This window comes from Enhydra lutris, unplaced genomic scaffold (assembly GCF_002288905.1).
Source record: "Enhydra lutris kenyoni isolate GAN:26980312 unplaced genomic scaffold, ASM228890v2 scaffoldscaffold6, whole genome shotgun sequence".
Lineage (NCBI taxonomy): Eukaryota > Metazoa > Chordata > Mammalia > Carnivora > Mustelidae > Enhydra > Enhydra lutris.
This window is the reverse complement of record NW_019154090.1, coordinates 27,366,649-27,387,629: the sequence shown is the minus strand read 5'-3', so window position 1 is coordinate 27,387,629 and position 20,981 is coordinate 27,366,649. Positions and strand designations below refer to the sequence as shown.

The window sequence follows — 20,981 nt, the reverse complement described above, 5'->3', positions numbered from 1 at the left end:
TGAGGCTGTCCCCTCTGTTCTCCTTCTGCAGGAGCCCTGGCCCAGCAAGCCTCTTATCATGCCAGCTCCATCTCAGTGTCCGCACCTAGGGGCACCCAAGCGGACTGAGCACGCAATGCAGTGGTGGTTCTCAAAGTGTCCCTGGGAGGTAGCAGCAGCAGCATCTCCCGGGAACCGGCTCGACCTCGACGCGCACACATGAGGACTTTGAGCACGGCTGTCGTGGAAGGGAGCTACTGTTCAGACATCACAGTGGCAGGATGGCCAGAGTGGGGTTGTGTTTTGTGGAAAGGGGAGAATGCTCAATCACAGTCTCACCCCCCCAGGTCCCTCCCTCCCCCAAATCCAGAGGAGTGAAGGAACAGGCCCCTCTCCCTACCCCACTCAGGGGAGGGGTCCAGTCCAGGCCTCCAGCTGGAGACTTCACAGGCTCTGGGTTTGTGAGGCTGCCTACAGCCCTGCCTTCCTCCCCCCTGCTCCCCACCCCTCCCTTTCCCTTTCCTCCCCAGGGGCACCCCAGCCCTGCCCGCCTGCCTCCTCTTTGTCTGCCAATCTGTCTCCATCCCAAGATGAGCCCTGGGCCTCCGCCAGCCAGTCTGTGCTCCACCTCAGGACCTGGAGGGAGAGGCCTCTGGGCTCCCAACTGCCTCTCACTTACCCGGGGAGAGGTCCAGGGATGGTTCGTGTTACTCCCAACTGCCTCTCCCTTACCCCGGGGAGAGGTCTGGGGATGGTTTGTGTTACTGGCCTCCCGGACCCAGCCTCAGTCAACAATCACCCCTCCTGATCAGGAGCCATACTCTCCCCTCTAGGCTGCTTAAAGCCTCATCATGTGACAAGTAAGGAACTAGGGAACAGAGAGGTATAGAGGCTCGCCTGAAGTCACACAGCAAGAAAGGGGAGCGGCCAGGATTTTGACCTTGCTCTCTTTCCACCTCAGCACCCCCACTCTCAGGTCCCAGCGGGTGGCAAGTGACAACAGTGAGGTGGTCATATGTGACAGGGATTCTGTTGGCCTCAAGGCCTTTGTGAGCTTGTCCTTCTCCCTGACGCCACAGCCCATCAGAAAAGGCTCGGAGACAAGCGGACAGAGCTGCCTTTTCTTTTCTTTTTTTTTTTTTTTTAAAGAAATAAAACATTTTATTTTAAAAATTCCAAGTATGCTTCAAATGGAAACTGCCATTTATTAAGCACCCACAGAGTTCCAAACATTGTACAAAACATTAAAATGTTTGCTCATACTCTTTTAGTGCAAAATCACCTATTCTGTTGCATTCATTTTTGCATGGCATTGACATTTTAGTTCCACTGTCAGAAAATGACCAGTTCTTCAAGACTTGCTCAAGAAACAAGTTTCTGATCCACAGAAGTAGTTCATGTAGAAAGTTTCTCTGCCAACTGTTATACTTAATGTCCTCTCCCTCTGAAACAACCCCCCCCCTTCCTCCTCTGAAGCCTCCACTTCCTCTTCCACCTCTGAAACCACCACCTCTGCCACCTCCGCCTCTTCCTCCTCCTCGACCTCCCCTGCCACAACCTCTTGGAGGGCCCTTCTCACCTGGAGGTCGAGGTAAAAACCTCTGCAGTGGTAGCAGTTTATATGGGTCTATATAAAACTCCTGCAGTTTTTTAAAGGAAGATGCCTTCATATTTTCTGACAATTTAACAGAAAAATAAAAATCTCTAAGTTGTCCAAATATTTCATCCACTTTACCAATCTGTTCTTTGTTCTCTAAATAAACTGGAGCATTGAACTAAGGCACCTTATTTTCATCTGTAGTACATTTACAAACTATGTCATCTTCACAGGGATGCAGGATCTCTCCTAATAAAACTACATGTTCCGGAGGTCCTTGGTCCTGGCCTTTGTTAAAGCCTCGGCGGCCACCTCCTCGTCCAAATCCTCCTCAGCCGCCTCTGAAATTCCCGCCTCCGCCTCGGAAATGGTTGTTGCTGCTGCTGCCGCGATTGAAGCCGACACCTCGATTAAAGCCCCCCCCCCCCCCCCCCCCCCCCCCCCCCTCGAAAAGACATGCTTACTTTACCAGCCTGCGTCCCCGCTTAGTACCTCCTCCCCTAGCAGGCGGTAAGGTCTTCACAACGCGTTCTCTTCCTCCCCCCCACCATCCTGCAGCTGGGTTCCGGGACCCTTCTGCTCCCTACTCCAACTCACCAACGCCACGTGCACCTCCAGCCCACTGCCTTTGCTTTTCTAACCTGGCAGGAGGGTGATGGGTTGGGGCCTTCCTTAATGGGTACCCAGCATATCCCCTGTCCAGCCCTGCCTCAGGGAACCCTGGAAGGCGAGGGCCAGAATATGAGTGGCACTAAGCATGGGCACGTTTCCTAAGCACTATGTGGCAGGCCTGGTTGGCACAGCATCTGCAGACACCGTCCTGTGCAACCCTCAGCAGGATCCCACGAAGAGATGTGCTTATTCATGGATTCAATCACGAGCCTCAGAGAGGCTAAGAGTCTTACCCCTAATGGTCCTAAACTCACCTGTCCATTTTACAGATGGGAAAATTGAGGTCCAGAGCAGTGGTGTGATTTCTTCAAGGACACACACCTAGTGAGTGTCAGAATCCACCTTTTCCGGGAAGCTTACTTAATGAGAGCAATCAGAGTCCATTCATACAGCACCTGGTTTGTGACTCTCATCATGTCTCAGGAAGGCAAGGGTTTCCGTTGTTCAATGGTTGTTTGGGGATTCCTATAGGATGTGCCAATTTAGTTCTAAGAGCTTGATAAATATTCACTCATTTAATGCTCACAAATACCTTACAAGGCGGGTGTATTGATTATCCTGCTTTTGCAAACAAGGAAACTGAGGGAGCTTAAGTAATCTGCCTAAGGTCACACAGTCAGGATTCAAATTCGGGCTACTTGAGGTTTTAAGCATTATTATGTCCTGTCCTTTAACAGCTGGAAAACCTGAGGCTTGAGGAGAGGACATGACTTGCCTACAACCCCTGTCTCCAGCCCAGGGCTGGCCCCCATCTCAGCAGTATCCTTTCTCGTCCACATTTGTCGATTAGCAAATGCTGACTGGGAACCTTTTTTGCAGGAACAACCCCAGCAGCCGCCTTGCCCAAAACACACCCACAATACAGAGGGATGAACAGGTTCATGAGGGCACCAGAGATGCCCATGGGGCACCTGGCAGGGCACTGACCTACCCTGGGAATAAGGGAAGACTTGTAGAAGTCTGATCCTTGAGTAGAGTCTCCAAGTTCAAGGGCAACTTTGCCAGGAAGACAGGGAGGAGTGAGGTAGCCCAAGCTGAGGAAGCAGCATGTGCAAAGGCCAGCAGCGTGAGAGAGAAGGCAAGTTGTCAGGAAGAGTTCCATTCAGCCCTGAGTGAGGGTGAGGACAGAAAAGTCTAAACAAAGAGGATGGCAGGAGGCCCCTGAGCAAATCAGGACACTGGAGTCCCGGCCACAAATCTGCCCCTGTGTCACAGAGTGACCTCAGTATCCCCTCCATACAATGGTGGAGGGTCAGCGCCTAAGCGCCCTGCCAGCTCCCAATTTCAGCTGATGAAGTCAGGGTGGATTTGAACAGGAGGATTGTTTGGATGGGAGAGCTGGAGGCAAGGAAAGAAGGGCATTCTAGCCGTGCCCGGGTGGCTCAGTTGGTTAAGCGGCTGCCTTCAGCTCAGGTCATGATCTCAGGGTCCTGGGATCGAGCTCCATATCGGGCTCCCTGCTCAGCAGGGAGCCTGCTTCTCCCTCTCCCTCTGCCTGCCACTCCGCCTACTTGTGCTTTCTCTCTGTCAAATAAAAAAATAAAATCTTAAAGAAAAGAAAAAGAAAGAAGGGCATTCTAGAGAGTCCCCTAGAAAAAGGTCCAGAGGAAAGAAAGTTCAGGGCAGGTATTGAAAAAGGACAGAAAATGGCTTCTATCAAGCGTCCCCAGGATGGTGTCCATAGAGGAAAGCATACAAAGAAGTCATATCAGTCTGGACTCTTCAGTCACAAGTGAAAGAAAGAAAAAGAAATTATTGATTTATGTAACTAAGAAGGCCAGATTATGGGCTTCAGGCATGGCTGGATCCAGTGCTGACATTTTGTGTGTGTGTGTGGGTTTTTTTTTTAAGATTTTATTTATTTATTTGAGAAAAAGAGAGAGAGCACAAACTAGGGAGAGGGGCAGAGAGAAAAGGAGAAGCAGGCTCCCCATGGACCAGGGAGCCTGACGTGAGGCTCGATCCCAGGACCCCAAGATCATGACTCCAGCCAAAGGCAGATGCTCAACCAACCCAGGCACCCCCAGGTGCTGACATGTTATTGTGAAGACCCTGTCTCGCCCTCCATCTTGATTTTGATTTCTTTTTTTAAAGTTTATTTATTTATTTATTTAAAGATTTTATTTATTTATTTGACAGAGGGAGACACAGTGAGAGAGGGAACACACGCAGCGGGAGTGGGAGAGGGAGAAGCAGGCTTTCTGCTGAGCAGGGAGCCTGATGCGGGGCTGGGATCACAACCCAAGCCAAAGGCAGATGCATAACAACTGAGCCACCCAGGCGCCCCTATTTATTTATTTTTAGAGAGAGAAAAAGCATGTGCAGGCACAACTGAGCAGGACGAGGGGCAAAGGGAGGGAGAATCTCAAACAAACTCCCCACTGAGGGCAGAGCCCAACACGGAGCTCGATCCCAAAACCCTGAGCTCATGAGCTGAGCCCAAACCAAGAATCAGATGCTCAACTGACCGAGCCACCCAAGCGCCCCTCGACTTTGATTTCTTCATTGTTAGTTTCACTCTCAGGGAGACTCTAACCTCATGGAGGCAAAGGTGACACCACCCATAGCTCCAAAATCCATCACACGAACTACACTGGTAGAAAAAAAAAGATTCTCAGACCCTCCCATGACATTATTCTGGACCCTTTCCTTTCCCTCCCATCTACCATTAGAGTCATCCTCAAATCTTATTGGATCTGCCTATAAATGACATTCAGAATCTACTCACTTCCTCCCACCTCCACTGATAACAGCCTGGTCATGCTCTTCTCTCTATATTTTATTTATTTGTTAATATTTTTATTTTATGTAGGCTCCACACCCATCACAGAGCCCAGTGGGAGCTCAAACTCACCACCCTAAGATCATGACCTGAGCCAAAACCAAGAGTCAGTTGCTTAACCGACTGAGCCATTCAGGCCCCTGACTTCTATTTTATTTTTTAAATTGAGGTATCATGTTCGTGTAGATGAGACCACAACTGGACATGTACATCCAGATCAATGAATCTTCACACAGTGAGCACATGATGTAACTTCCAAGTGGATCAAGATATAGAAGCCTGAGAGCACCCCAGGAGCCCCTCTCAAGCCCCCTCCTAGTTACTAACCCACTAATGGTATATCCCAGTCAACATCATCTGTGGCTAGATTTAGTGCATCAGTTCCCAGCTCTCAAGCTTTCAGTCTTACATCTCTCCATTAATGCAGTTACTTCCATCAATTCAGAGATCTTGTAAAATGTAAGTCAATAGATGTTTCTTCTCTTCTCAAAACATTTGCATAGCTCCCATTTCATTGGGTATAAAAGCCAAAGTTCCTACCACAGACTGTAAGATCCTACAAAAGCTGGCACCTGCACTCCCTCTCACTCCCCCACCCCCACCACATCCCCTGCTCCATCTATACTCGCTTCCTTCTGTTCCTCAAACACTCCCAGGCACATATGCACAGAGCTGTTGTACATGCTGTTCCCACTGTCTAGAATCCCCTCCCCACCCACTAGTCCCCATATTGTCACGGTTCCTTCCATCACCTCCTCCAAGTCTGTATTCAAATGTCTCCTTCTGACAGCTGCTCCCACCCAAGATGGAGTATCAGGGACTGGATTTATTCTCCCTCTTGAAACAAACAAAGCAAACAAACAAACCAGGCAAAATATGAGATGGAAGTTTTCAAGACACCAGGCATCAGGCAACAAAGTGATCTCTGACAGATGGGAAGTAAAGAAGGTAAGCCCTATGATGGCCCCAACGTATTGTCTGGGAGGAGTTTCCAGATCCTAGTACAGGGAAGGGGAATGTAGGTGAAACCCAGAAGATTCCCTGAGTTAAGGAAATTTAGCTGAGAGTCCAGGAAGACCAAGGGGAACTGAGTTTGCAGGACAGAGTATCAGAGAGTAGAGAGCTGATGATCCCAGAAATCTGCAGAAAGTATTAGGCTGAGCATGGGTTGATGCTTTTGTCTGATAATACTACTCTGGGTTGGGGAAAAAAACATGGGCGAAGACTAGATAACAGTATCCAACAGTCACACAGGACCAAAAATAGAGCCAAACAGAAAAAAATCATAACCCATGGGGCACTGGTTATGGTATTCAGGAAGGTCCTTTCTCAGTCTTGGTAAAGAATTATCCCTTAACAGAGCACTGCTCTGAACCCACCCGACAAATCATAAAAGCAAGAATTGAAAGCATCAAATATTTCCAGGTAACATAACTGAATCTCAGAGCAAAATTCAAGAAAATATAGAAATATAAAAATATATAGCTTCCAACAAAGGTAAAATTCACAGTGTTTAGCATCCATACAAAAATTACCAGGCATGCAAAGAAACAAGAAAATGTGATTCATAACGAGGACAATAATGAAATACTGGAAACTGACATAGAAGTTGTAGACAAGAACATTAAAAGAATTATTAAAACTGTATTCTGTATGTTTAAAAGTTAGAGACCCATGAAAGACATTAAAAGATCCAAATGGAATTTCTAGAAATGAAAACTACAATGTCTGACATGAAAAATATGCTGAGAATAATGGCTGACTAAACACACCAGAAAAAAAGATGAATGAATTTGAAGACATAGCAAATAGAAACTTCAAAATGGAACACAGAGAGAGATAAAAATAATAATTATAAAAAATGAAAAAGAAGAGCATCTGGAGCTTTGGAACAACTTCATGCAGCCTAATGTGTAACTGAAATCCCCAAAGGAAATATTTGAAAGAGAATGGCTGAGAGGTTCCAAATCTGATATAAGGTATAAACCTACAGATCCAAGAGGTTCAACAAATCACAAGCACAAGAGACAGAAATTGGGGTTCCTGGGTGGCACAGTCGTTAACTGTCTGCCTTCAGCTCAGATCATGATTCCAGTATCCTGGGATTGAGCCCCACACTGGGCTCCCTGCTCAGCAGGGATTCTGTTTTTCTCCCTCCCCCTGCTCTTGCACTCTCACTTTCACACATTCTTGCGCATGCACTCTCTCTCTCCCTCTCAAATAAATAAATAAAATCTTTAAGTAAAAAAAAATCTTTAAAAAGAGACAGAAAATTATCCATCTTGATCAAATTGCTCAAAACCAGTGACAAAGAGGAAAATATTTTAAAAACAGAAAAAAGGCTTGTTAAACAGAGAAACAAAGATCAGGATAATAGCAGATTTCTTGTTGGACATTGGATAGGAGAGAAAATAGTGGAGCAAATCTTTTAACTCAATGAAAGAAAAAATGTGACAACATAGAATTCTATACCCAGTTAAAATATCCTTCAAAAAATGAAGGCGAAATAAAAACATTTTCAGACATACAAAGTTGAAATAATTCCTTACCAACAGATCTGCACTACAAAAAGTGATAAATGAAATTCTTTAGACAGAAGAAAAATGATACCAGATGGAAATGCAGATCTACGCAAGTGAATAAAGAGCACCACAAATGTTAATTACATGAGTAAATTTTAAAGATTTTTCTTATTATTTAATGTCTTTAGAAGATAATTTACTGTTTCAACAACAACAATAATATTTTGTGGAGTTGTAACATCTACATAACTAAAATATAGGACAATAAAACCAAAATCAGGAAGAAAGGGAAGTATAGTATTATAAGGTCCTAATATCACTTGACAATAGACTGAGGGCAGTTAGAGGTATATACTGTAAATTTTAATGTAAACCAATGAAATAACAAAATGAAAAATTACAGCTAATAAACCAACAAAAGAGGCAAAATAGAATAATAAAAAATGCTCAATCAAAAATAAGGCAGAAAAAATAAGAAAAAGGGAATAAAGAGCAGATAGGATAAATGGGAAACAAATATGGAGCAAACAAATAGACTTAAATCTAATCATATCAAGAATCACATTAAATGCAAATCGTCTAGGGGCGCCTGGGTGGCTCAGTGGGTTAAGCCGCTGCCTTCGGCTCAGGTCATGATCTCAGGGTCCTGGGATCGAGTCCCGCATCGGGTTCTCTGCTCAGCAGGGAGCCTGCTTCCCTCTCTCTCTCTCTCTCTCTGCCTGCCTCTCTGTCTACTTGTGATCTCTTCAAATAAATAAATAAAATCTTTAAAAAAATAAATAAATAAATAAATAAAAATAAAAAATAAATGCAAATCGTCTAAACACCCCCAATTAAAAGTAGAGATTGCCAAGACTGAATTAAAAAAAAAAAATACGTACCACTTAAAAAAAAAAAAAGAACAAAACAAAGAAAACATAAAACCACTTTAAATATAAAGACACAAGTTAAAAGTACAAGGGTGGAAAAATATATATACCATGCTAGAACTAATCAAAAGAACACGAAGTAGCTTAAACAACAGAAACTCTTTTCCTCACTGGAAGTCCAAGATCAAGATATTAATAGGGGGACGCCTGGGTGGCTCAGTTGGTTAAGCAGCTGCCTTCGGCTCAGGTCATGATCCCAGGGTCCTGGGATCGAGTCCCGCGTCGGGCTCCTTGCTCCGCAGGGAGCCTGCTTCTCCCTCTACCACTCTGTCTGCCTGTGCTCTCTCTCTCTCTCTCTCTCTCTGACAAATAAATAAATAAAATCTTTTAAAAAAATATTAAGAGGTTTCTTTCTTCTGGGGTCTCTCTCTTTGACTTGCAGGTGGCCACCTTCCCACTGTGTCCTCATGTGGTCCTTCCTCTGTGAGCACACATCCCTTGGGTCTATTTGTGTATCCAAATTTCCTCTTGTTTTTTTTTTTAACATTTATTTATTTATTTATTTATTTGAGAGCGAGACCTCTCATGCATGCAAGTGGAGGGGAGGGGCAGAGGGAGAGAGAAAATCATAAGCAGGCTCTATGCCCAGCACAGAGTCTGATGCAGGCTGGATCTCACCACCCCGAGATCATGATCTGAGCCAAAATCAAGAGTCAGGTGCTTAACTGACTGGGCCACCCAGGGGCCCCCAGATTTCCTCTTATAAGGACACCAGTCAGATTGGATTAGGGACCATCCTGAAGGCCTCATTTTAACTTACTTACCACAATAAAGGCCCTGTCAACAAAATACAGTCACATTCTGAGGTAATGGGCATTAGACCTTCAAGTTTTAGAGGGACACAATTCAGCTCATAACAGGAAGGGAAGGGAGAAAGGATGGGGGGAAAAAACACTCACAAATACACTCAGAAAAAGAAAAGCTGACTTTGAATACCTAGTCTAGAGAAAGCCAATGGTAAATCATTGTGAAATTTTCATGATCCAATTCCTAAAAGGATCAGAATATATATTTGAGGGGGAAAAAAAACATTGGGGGGGCTGTTTAATATAAAACAAAGGTTATTTCAGAGCAAAGAATTTTACCAGGGATAGATATAAGGTTATTTTATAATGAATAAGAGGTCAATTAATCAAAAGCATCTAATATTTTAAATGTTTTTATCCCTAATGGGCAGAGATTCAAAATACATGAAGCAAAAACTTTCTTTTTGCTTCTTGCAAAAAGAAAGAAATCCACAATTACAGGCTGGAATTTCAAATCTCAGTAATTGAAAGAACAAACAGAAAATCAAATGTCACCTTCTTAGTGTGTCCTACCTTGACCATCAATTTTAACTACAACCCCTCACTCCCTGCCCATCTCTCCTGTACACACCACCTTCTAACAAAATATTTATTTTAATTAATTTATTTGTATAATGCCTGGAACGGTGTCTGATTTTTTTTTTAGAAAATTCTCAAAAAAAAAATCTGTTGAATAAAAACACAATTTGAAAGACTATTCATTGCTGATATTATGACTAGTATTTATGTGACTTTGCACGTAGTCTCGTTGTTTTAAAGATTTTATTTATTTATTTTGGAGAGAGAAAGTGGGGGAGTATGAGCGGGAAGGTGGGGGGGTGCAGAGGGAGAGGGAGAGAATCTCAAGCAGACTCTGTGCTGAGCTCGGAGCCCAACACAGGCCTTAATCTCACGACCCAGAGATCATGACCTGAGTGGAAACCCAGAGTCAGCCCTTAACTGACTGAGCCACCCAGGCACCCTGCGACTTTGCCTGTAGACTTTATTGTGATTTCAAAGGTCAGAACCCAACAAAATCAATATGGGAGCCCCATATTCCTAGAACATAGGGGCGGGATTCCAGAATGTTTGAAGAAGATGCATAGAATGTCAATAGTCTAAAAAATCATAAGCCTACGACGTTAGAATTTGGGGATGTTCGGAGCCAGAACATCAGAATCAGGGATGAGGGTTGACAAGGGATCTAAACCTGGGGTGGGGGGGAGTGTGGTTTGGAGGGGGGTTGTTCAGAGTCAAACAGCATTTTTTTTTTTGTTCCTCTGCTGGTTCTGAGTGTCTCCTAATAGTACCCATACAGAGGTATATACCCAGCTAACTAACTCAGCTCAGCAAAGGGACTGAGACGCTAGCCACCCATGGCCTCAGGGGCTGTGGGAATGAGGGGAGTGAGGGGGGCGGGGTGGGGAGCGAGGCTGTATTTCTTATTTCTCCCTTTTAATTCAGCTCCTGCTCACGGGGCCCCTTCTGGACAGTGGGCCCGTGAGGCCTTTCAGTCACGCAAGACTGGAGCCCGTCATTTTCAGAGAGAACCACCACTTCCCGCTCCTCGGGAATAAGGGGGAAAGGCCAGAGCCTACTGAGGCCTGCCCATCCTCCCAGGGAACCCTGCCCCACAGCCCCAGGCTGGCTAGGGAAACTGGGTCCTAGGGAGTGGGAGATACAGTGCAGAGGGTGTCCATCTCTGGGCTCAGGATAGCCTTCAGTGCCCCGGCAATGTGGCCTTCTGCCAGGAGTCGCGGTGGGAGGGGTCCAGCAAGGGGAACCCGAGTCTGCACACATCCTCAGTTGTTCTGCTTTGTTTTTATCCACAGCTCTTATTACCCACCAAACCTCAGGTCTTCTGTGTTTATCTTACTTCTCATTCCTCTCCCAAACCAGATTGTGAGTCAATGAGGGCCGCCAACAGCTTCTGCTTTGCTCACGCTGCCCTCACCTGGTGGGGCAGCTATGGATTCGGCCCACGGCAGTCTTCCATCCCCATTGCTGGTGGACTGCATGGAGGAAGGGGCTTCTTCAGCCCCTATGCACAGGGATTCTCCCAACACTGGGTCGGTCACAGCCTCTGTGAGCAGAAGTGAAGACTGAAACCCCCGCCCACACACTGGCATGCTGGGGCGGAGGCTCCCACTCCCCCACCCCCACCAAAACCCCCAGCCCCAAGCTCTTTGGAGATCACAGATTTTGAGCCCACACCCAGGCTCTACCCCGCTGCCCAGGAGAGAGATGAAACTCAAGGGCCTCTTAGCAGCACCATCTTTAACCCATCCATTTTCAATTGTGGCCCTGTGCCCATCCCGGGAAAACCACAGAAAATACTAAGAACCAACACTTGTGAGCACCTGCTCTGTGCCCATCCCCTCTACCACCCCTGCACACAGAGTCCTTCCCTGACACACAATCTCAGGCAGTGAGTGGGGAGCATTTTTCTGAACCCCTTGCCATGGGCCTCTACAACAGCCTTGGGTTTACCCTCCATTGAGGACCCTGCTCTCAACATTACCGGAATCAGGCTGCCTTTTTGAGGCTGGGTCAACTGCTGGCAAAACCCCAGGAAAACGCACAAAGAGGCACGATTTATCAGGCAAATTCCCGGGGACTCTCCCTCCCACCCCTCCGCCCCACCCCCCACACACCCCCATCCACCACCACTCTTGCCATTGAAGCCTGCAGACCCCCAAGCCGAGAACCAGGCGTTACACACCTGGGGTACAGGATGGGTAGCAGGGTCCCCTCTTTTTTGGACACTGCTGGGAAGGCCCCTCCCCATTCCTCAGACTACTGCTGTGCTTCGCGGCCCCCCTTCTTAATTACTACCGCGCTGCCTAATTGGGCGGCCCCGGGAGCCTGTGCGTGTGTGTGTGCGTGTGCGTGCGCGCGCGCGTGTGTGTGTGTCGGGGGATCGGGGGGCGTCACTCCTCACACATGGGGCGGCCGGGTGGAGTGGGGGTGCTGGCTCCCTGCCCAGGAGCGAGACCCCTCCCCCAGCCCCCCGGCCGCTGGAGGATTGTGCAGCTCAAACAGATGGACCGAGCCGAAGGGGCGGGGGCGCGCTGACGGGGTGCGAGACGGCAGCGCGGCGGCCGGGCCTCCCGGCGCCCTGACAAAGGCGGGGGCCGGCGGCGCGGGTCGCCTTATCAGCGCGAGCAGACCGGGCGGCCCGGCGGGCGCCCGCGGCCGGCGTGCAGGCGCACAAAGGCCCCGGGCCGCGCGGGGAGGGGGGGCGGGGGGGCGCGAAGATTAATTGCCCAATCAAGTTGTCGGCGCGGGGCGGGGGCGGGGGCGGGGCCGCGGCCCCTGGGGACGCGGGGCGGCGCATAATGAAGTGTGCAAAAAGTTAATTTGCTCTGCGACTCGCTGCTCGCCACAATCAAAGGCGGGCGGCTAGGAGGGGAGGAGTGAGGCGTGTGCCCCCCGCCCCAGCTTGCGATCGGGGAGCGGGTGGGAGGGAGGAATCGGGCACCCCCCAGCTCGGGAGGGGAGCGGAGGTCTCCAGACGTGATTTCGACCCCCCACTTCCGCCTGCCGTGTGTCCCCCGAAGGCCCCGTCCAGTCCCCTTTCCTGCACGCACAATGGTTGACATTTCTGGAGCGCTCGCTCTGTGCCGGGCACCGCGCCAAGCGCTTCCTGGTGTGATCTTCTTTGGTCTCAACCTGAGGAGGTAGGGCTAGTGAGCTGAGCATCCCGTTTTGCGGAGGAGGAGCCGGGGGCACAGAGATGCTAAGGAAGTGCCCCAAGGTCACACACAGGACCCTTACAGAGCCGAAGCCGCAAGTGGAAAATGCCACTGTGGCAAGTGTCAGAGACAAAATACACCAGACAATGCGGGGGATGGTTTTACTCAAGCTACCGCAGTAGGGAGCGCACGGGAGATCCCAAGATCAGAGGTCCGGGCAGAGGGCGTTTGCCTTAGATGGGTGGAGCCCACAGGTTACAGGTGGGGAATTCAGAGCTGGGATTGCTTTGCAATCAGCCAAAGTCTCCTTGGTCAGCTAAACAGGAAATGTTTGCTTCTCCTTTCAGATAGGACAAACAGATCTAATCTCAGCCGATCAGGAGACAAAGAATGGGATGAGGGTCTTTTGCCTTAACAGCACGCTCAGGCAAAAGAAGAAAGGTCACAGGCGAACAAGGGAGCCAGCCATCCAAGTCTTAGAAAGTCATGAGAAAGATAGACAAGAGTCTTATCTAAGTCGGATGACGAAGGTGGTTGCTGGTGGTGCGCCATTTCTCTAAACATAGAAGAGTAGTAGGATTTCCGAAAACAAAAGGTTGGAGAGATTTCTTAACCATCGCTGTCTGCTAGGAGCACAGCAGGGCTTGGGTAAAGTTTAACATTGTCGAAAGGCTGGCTGATAGCCTAGGTAGAGGCCTGGTACCCTGTTAACAGCATTGCTGAGTGGCTCTGAGCCACTGCATGATGGACTCATCCCCCCCTGGAATATAAATGCCCTTTTAGTCATTCCCCTGGGCATGCGACTTTGGACAAGTCATTTAAGCTGTCCTCCGTAAAATGGGCCTGATAGTATCCCACCTAATAGGATGCTATTATCAGTGAGAGCTCAAACAGCAGCACAAAGCAAAGCACCTGAAACGTGGTAGTGCTCAATTAATGTTAGTTGCGAGTACTACTACTATTTTCTCCAAAAGTAGTGGTGTCAGGATTTGCAGTCAAGCTGCATGCGTTTCAGAGACAGCAAGCTCACCACGGGGTACACTGCCAGATCTCCACATACTGATTCAGTCCTCAAACTCCAAATACATCCCAAACCAGTAGCCCTGGTGCTGGGCATCCTGAGAAGTAAAGAAACAGAACAGCCTGCCCCAGGCAGCTCATCCTGTGAGGCAGGGTAGCCCTAAATGGACAGTGGCACAGAAGACACGGTGGCCGTGAGAGCTCAGGGGAGGCACCAAACATGGGTTTAGGGACAGTTTGGGGGTCCTGGAGGTTGTGTCCCAAATGTCTGCAGACCAGCTGGCACCAAGGAGCAGCTGCCCCAGCCCCTCGCCTCTTTGGACTCCTCAGGAAGTGACTTCCAGGATGGGTTCACTGCCTGGCACCAACTGGGAGCTCCTGAGTCCTGGTTCTGTGACCCCACTACTCAAGCCTGTCTCTGGGCTCAGGCAAGATCAGGGGATTAGGCCAGGAGCCCTTGACGGTGACAGGAGCCCGGCTTGCAGGAAAGAAGAGGCAGGGTTACAACCAAACCAAGATTTATGGGCCCCGATCATAATAATGAAAGAAAGAAAGAAAAAAGGGACGCGTGTTCGGCAATGCCCAGGGACCAGGACTGCTGCCCTGTTACCAAAAATGTCGAAGCTCTCGACTCTGCAAATTAGCATAAAACATGCTGTTTTGCATAGATTTGCATGTCATTTGCATGCTAATGACTTGACGCCACAATGCGCCCAGTCCCCTAAGCAGCTTCTGGTCCTTGCTTTTCTCCTAGCCCCTGCCCCTTGTCTTGCATTGAGAAAACCAGGAAATCTGGGTTCTAAGTTAGGCTGAGCGGCTCATCCCTGTGGGGCCTGGGCTAGCTCCTGCCTCTCTGTGAGTCTCGGTTTCCCTGACCGTGAGCCGAAGGAAACAAACTGAGCAAGGGTTTTCAAATTATGCTCCAGTAGCCCCCTTGGGGGCTGCAGACACAGAGACGGGGGAGCAGGTGGGGCGGGCACCCCCCCCTTCCATCCCTTCCGAACAGCTGGGGCTCTGAGTAAAATTTCTCTTCAGCAATGCAGAGCTTCTCTCTTAAAAACAAAGACCAAAAGTTTACAAACAAACGGACTTAGTTATCTCCAGAAAATCTTTTTAGTACAACATTCTCTAAAGACTTGAATAGCACTAAAAATCGGAGTTAAAATACACAGCACTTAGCATGTCGTGGACCCTGTTCCAAGCAACAGCTACACATAGCTCTACCTTGACACAACCCTGGACATACACACTATTATTATATCCCCATTTTATAGGTGGGTAAAATGAGGCACCAAAAGGCTGAGTAACTTAGTTCAAAGAGGAAGCCTAGTTCTAGAATTTACATGGTGAGTTTAGCTGGGTCAACTCTTCCATTATACAGATGACATTGAGGCTCAGAGACGGAAAGGGCATTTCTAAGTATAGCAACTGAACTGGCACTTGAATCTTCCTTGCTGCCTGAGCCCTGGGTTCCTTGCCAGGGGAAGGATGGCAGGAGACGGGAGGTCCGGGATTTCAAAGATGCTCGGGACCCTTCCCTCTTGGTCCAATGGACTCGCCAGGATGAGGGGTGGTTTCTTCCCTGGCCACCCCCAGAGCCTGCTTCCTCCTCCTCGGCCAGCCTAATAATACCAGCTGCTAGGCTTCAGGGACTAGGCTCCAGAACCAGCCAGGATGAGCCCCTAAATCAAGGCAGCCAGCAGGCTAGTGAGAGCACCAGGTGTGCCTGTCAGAGCCGGCGCACAATGCCCTGCCCGGTTGTGCAGGTGGAGGCGATGCCGAGGGGGCTCCCCTGCAGGGGGCTGGGGGTTCTATCTCCGCGGAGGCAGGTGTGCCAGGCCAGCAGGTGCTCAGCCCCCACCCCTTGGGATCCAGCTGGGAAACCCCCAGATGCAGAGATGACTGGCCTCCCTGAGCAGTGCCCCACGGGGGGCCAGTCATCCCTCTCTCTGTTTAGTGTCCCTGGATGGCACCCTGGCCTTTCTCAAGCCCCTTCCCCACGGCTAACCTCTCCCTCTGATCTGCCACATCCCACCCTGCTCCAACCACCCTGGCCTTCTCTCAGCCCTTCCTACACCCCAAACTCCAACCTGCCTCTGCACCCTTGCATGTGCTGTTCCCTCTACCTGGAACACCCCACTTGGCCCCTTCACACCCTTCGGGTCTCAGCTCGGGAGCCCCTTCCTCAGAAAGGCCCTCACCAGATCACCCCATCTAAAGTTAACTGCCACTACCTCCCCCCACCCATACTTAACCTTGTTTCCTTTTAACCCCCCACCCCGCCCCCGACCCCCCCTCCCCGTACTTAACCTTGTTTCCTTTTCAGCCATTATCACAATCTGAATCATCTTGTTTATTTATGTGCCTCCTTGTGTAGTGCAGGTCTCCACCGCTAGACTCTCACTCCAAGAGAGTCAGGACTGTGTCTGTCTTCCAGAAATATAGTTCTCAATAAATATTTGTGGAAGGAATGAAAAAGAGGGGGAGAATAATAGCTGCCGCTGATTTATTTGGTGAGTGTCTGTCTCCCCCTCCCCCACCCCGCCCCGGAATCTCAGCTTCATGGGAGGTAGGGATTGGTAGCCTGCTACACGGTAGGTGGTCAAGAAATATCCATTGCATGAATGAGCGAAGGGTGCAATGTCTCTGCCCTGGGAGGCTGGAGACCTTGGTTCCTGTGCGGCAAGCCACTGATGGGTTATAGGACTCTGGGCAATTTCCTTCCCTTGAGGGACTTCAGTTGCCTCATCTGAAAGCTGGACTTTGGAATCCCTGCCACCATCACAGGGACTATGGAGTGTTGGGGGCAGCCCACCTCCCTCATTCCCCAGGGGAGGCAGATGGGGCAGATACCAGGAGGCAAGGGACCAGCAAGCCTGGATTCTGACCAAGACATGGCTACCAGGTGGCTCTGTGACCTTGGAGGAGTTACCGTCCTCCTCTGAGCCTCCATTTCCTCATTGGCCCCCAAGAGTACTGCCCCCGCTGCGCCGGGGACTGTTGTGAGGATTAAAGTGAGAAAATGTATGTGTGGACCTGGCACATAGTAGGAGATTTAGAACCACAACCCTATTAACTGCCTCTGTAGCTAATCCTGTCCCATTACTTGGATTTCCCGAATAATCAGAGCAGAAGGGAGACCTGGGATGAGGGAGGAGGGGTAGGCATGGTTTGAGTTCAGTGTCGGGACCGACAGGGAGGATGAGGCTGGAGAGGTGGGCCAGGGTGAGATCAGGCAGCCAGCCCTGGGAGCTTAATGGAGATGTAGCCTTCATGGTGGAAGCAGAGGGACCTACAGAAGGGTTTTATGCAGCAAAGTAAAATGATCTGATCTGAGTTTCAAAACACTCCCTCTGGCTGCCAGGTTGCCACTACGGCTGGTAGTTTCCCATGCTCGCTACCTCCCTTTCCCTTGGTATTAGAACCCTCAGACAGACCTGGGCACGTGGACCCCAAGACGAAAGACCACAGTTCCTAGGCTCTCTCCGTAAGGTGGCCATGTGTCTCCATTCCAACCAAGAGGAGGTAAGGAGACTACCATATGTAATTTCTGGAAGAGGTCTTTGTGGATTGCGGGGAACATTCTTTGCATCTTCCTCCTTCCCTTTGACTGGAATGTGGACATGATAGCTGGAGAATGTGCAGCCATTTTGGACCAAGGTGTTGGAGATGGTGGAAAAACAAGACAGAAGAAGCCTGGATCCCTGGGGATTGAGGAGCCATCTTGTCAGCCTAGGGCTGCCTGCCTCCAGACTCTTCATAAGAAAGAGAAACCAGTGTCTGTCTCCTTAAATTACTCTTCTTTCGGGCTTTCTGCCACACACGGCCAACTCCAAAACAAACAGGTCCAGTTAGCACAGATGATCTTGAAGCTCTGGAGCCTACCTTGAGGTGTACGAGGCAGAGGACTCTGCTGGTCTTCTACTTCCTGTTCACATTAGCCCTGAAGCTCCTGGACCAGGCTGACCAGCTCAGCCCCCCTGGCTGGCATCCCTGACTAGACTCGGCTCTAACAGGTGCAGAGCTCCCCGGAGCCTGAGACCAGAGATCTCACTGCTGTCCTTGCAGCTTTGAGGGGCAGGGCAGAGAGGACAAGGGTAATGGCAGGATGGCATTGTCTGTCCTCATGGCCCACCTCCAGCCCCTCGTCCCCCACCCTCCACATGACACCCAAGAGACCTTCTCAGTGTCCTCTCCTGATGCCACAAATTCCACCTCGGTGCCTTCCTGTGCCCCCCACCCCGCCCAGGACCTTCGAGATGATGTCCAGTCACCTCTCTGGCACACCAGGTGTTGTAGAATGTGGCCTGATTCTTCAGTGCACAGCGGCGAGTCAGACTCACAAACACGAATCCCAGCTCCGCCTCTTCGGGGCTCTGTGACAGCACGCAACTTGCTAAGGCGTTTTAGGTCTTCATTCCCTTATCTCTGAAAGGGAGATGATTACAACAGTGGCTTCCTGTTGTCGTGGGGCTTCAGTGAGTCAGTGCGACACTTCCCGGCATTCACTGCTGTGTAACAAGCTTCCCCAAACAGTGTCATAGTCAAGTTCCTTGTGCTCACAGACTTGGAGGGGCCAGGAGTTCAGGCTGAGCACCCTGGAGATTATTTCCTTCTGTGCTATGGTATCTGGGACCTCGGCCGGAGAGAATCATTGGTTGGAGGCCAGAATTATCCAGAAATGTCTTCCCGGACATGTCCGGTTAGTCATGTCAAGACTAGTTCAGCTGAAGCTGTCGGCCGGAACACCTACGTGTGACCTCTGCTTGGGTCCTGGGCTTGCTCACAGCGTGGCGGCTGGGTTTCCAGGGTGAGTGTCCTCTGAGACCCAAGCAGAAGGGACATGGCCACTTCCGACCTGTCCTCAGAAGTGACTTCTGCCACATTTTGTTCCTGGAAACAATCACAGGAAGAACATAGACCCCATTTCTTGACGAGAGGAGCATCAAGGAATATGGAAGCATCATTTCAAATGGCTTACACAATGCCTGGCTCATCATAAGCATCCAGGAAATGTTATAATTACATCAGGGCTCGGTGTTCTTTGCGTTGAAACAGTTGTATCAGCTGACCCTAGGCATAAAGGAGTTAATACAGGAGGCACCAAGAGAGGCACCAAGAGAGGTCTCTGGAAGCTGACAGCCCCACTAGGTCAGAACCCGCCCCAAAAGTTAGAGTTTGGATAATAAGAACTAACATGTCTTGGGCACTTACTAGATGCCAGGCACTGAGCCAGAACTTTCCATGCATGATCTCATGTAATCCACAAAGCAATCCAAGGGGGTAGATCCTATCGCTATGCCCATTTATTGATGAGGAGTCAGAGGCTCAGAGAGGCCAAGGGTCTTGCCCAAGGCTGCACAGCTAGGAAGATCCACTGGCAAGATTTGAACTCAGGCAGCATGCTGTCAGACCTAGTCCTCCCTTCCCAAGATGAAGCTGGGCAATAGCCAGGCTGCCAGGTGGAACAGACCATCCTGACTGTTTGGTGACAGACAGGGAGGGCTTGTACTGCTGGACGGAGAGCCAGGACCAGGAGGTTTGTCAGCTGTAAGCCCACAGTCACAGGCTGGGGGAATGGGGCCAAGACCTCCGTCTGGAGGGATAGAGGAGGGAGGGATAAAGAGAACCCAAAGAGCAAGGCAGAGTCCCCTCCAGAGGCAGCAAAGCTCAAAGGGATGGTCACTGGTCCCCCACCTGGAGCAGAGCTCAGCTGGCTACTGGAGGTCAGGAGGCCTCAGCTGCAGGGGAGGAGGAGGGCAGGGAGGGGAACACCACTCAATGCGACAGCCAGGAAACGTCACAAAGAGGACTCCTAACAGCACTGGGTCTGTAATGGCAACCCACACACCTGCAGGGGCTCCGGAAGGCTCTCCCTGGCGCCCTATGGCCTTGACTTTTCTCCTCTTTTTGACGACTCCCTATCCCCCGCTTGTGTCCTTATTTCCATCCACCCTCCACTTCCATTTCTTCCTTCTTTCCTTCTATCGCTTCTTCCATTCCTTTCTTTCGAATTTCTCTCCCTTCTTCCATCTTTCTTTTCTTCTTCCTTCTCTCCTTGCCTCCATTCCTGTCCCATTATGAGATCTCCCAGGCAGGAGCTCCCCCAAAGGCACGGGGAAACCCAGGCTTCATCTAGTCATGACCATGGACTTCACCGAAAAATGAAACATGACTCATAAGCTATCACAAAACCAGTCCTAACAGCACCACAGGTCTGTGATGACGTCCTTTGTCTCTCCCGAAATCAGATGAGGGACGTCCACTCCTCCCCGCCCCAAGTCAGGGGGGTTGTCTCCCAGAGCACTTGAGTGTTCCTGAGTATTACCGGGACATGGCTTCTGAGGCACTGGATTCCGAACCCGCTCACTTTGGACTAAGTGCAAACCCTTCTGAGCCCTGGTTTTCTTGGCTGAGCAACCTCACGGGTTGAGCACAGGGTAAGACGGACGCCCCCCACTGGCACTCCGTCACAGGAGTGCTTCCGCCCTGCCTAGTCCCTTGTTGGCACAGGCCTCTGACCTTTCTCCCAGGCCCGTGGGGCAGAGCCAACTCCCAGCTGATGTTGGCAAGAGGCTGGGAGGGTGGACCAGCAGGCTGTCAGGGCCGGCCTTGTGCCCAGAGAACCTTCTGTGCCACTGTTCCTCGGCCAGGCAGGCCCAACCCACCGGCCACTTCCCGTGCCCCTGGCAGGACAGGGCTGTAGGCCCCTCCCCTCTAGCATCTCGCTCAGCTGACCACGGTGGCCACCCTCCTCCCTCCAGGCCCTGGAAACAGAAGTCTCCAATATAAATGCAAATTCACTGCAGTCCCCAGTCTCAGGCTGACAGCTCCAGCAGGTGCTGCAGACTGGGCACAGGAGCGACACCGGCCCAGAGGAGATAAGGCCCTTCTGGGCCACCCCCGCCCCCGGGGCCCTGCCCACTCTGCAGCCTGTCGGCTCCACAAACACCCCAGGGAGCCCCTGCCCTTCCTCACTGCTACCCGGTAAGGCCTGTGA

General features: G+C 50.1%; 1 pseudogene; it reads right to left on the bottom strand.

Annotated features, from left to right (window-relative positions):
• Nucleotides 1-1,355: 1,355 nt before the first annotated feature.
• The window catches only part of LOC111141879, a 40,716-nt pseudogene continuing 21,090 nt past the window's right edge, over nucleotides 1,356-20,981 (bottom strand).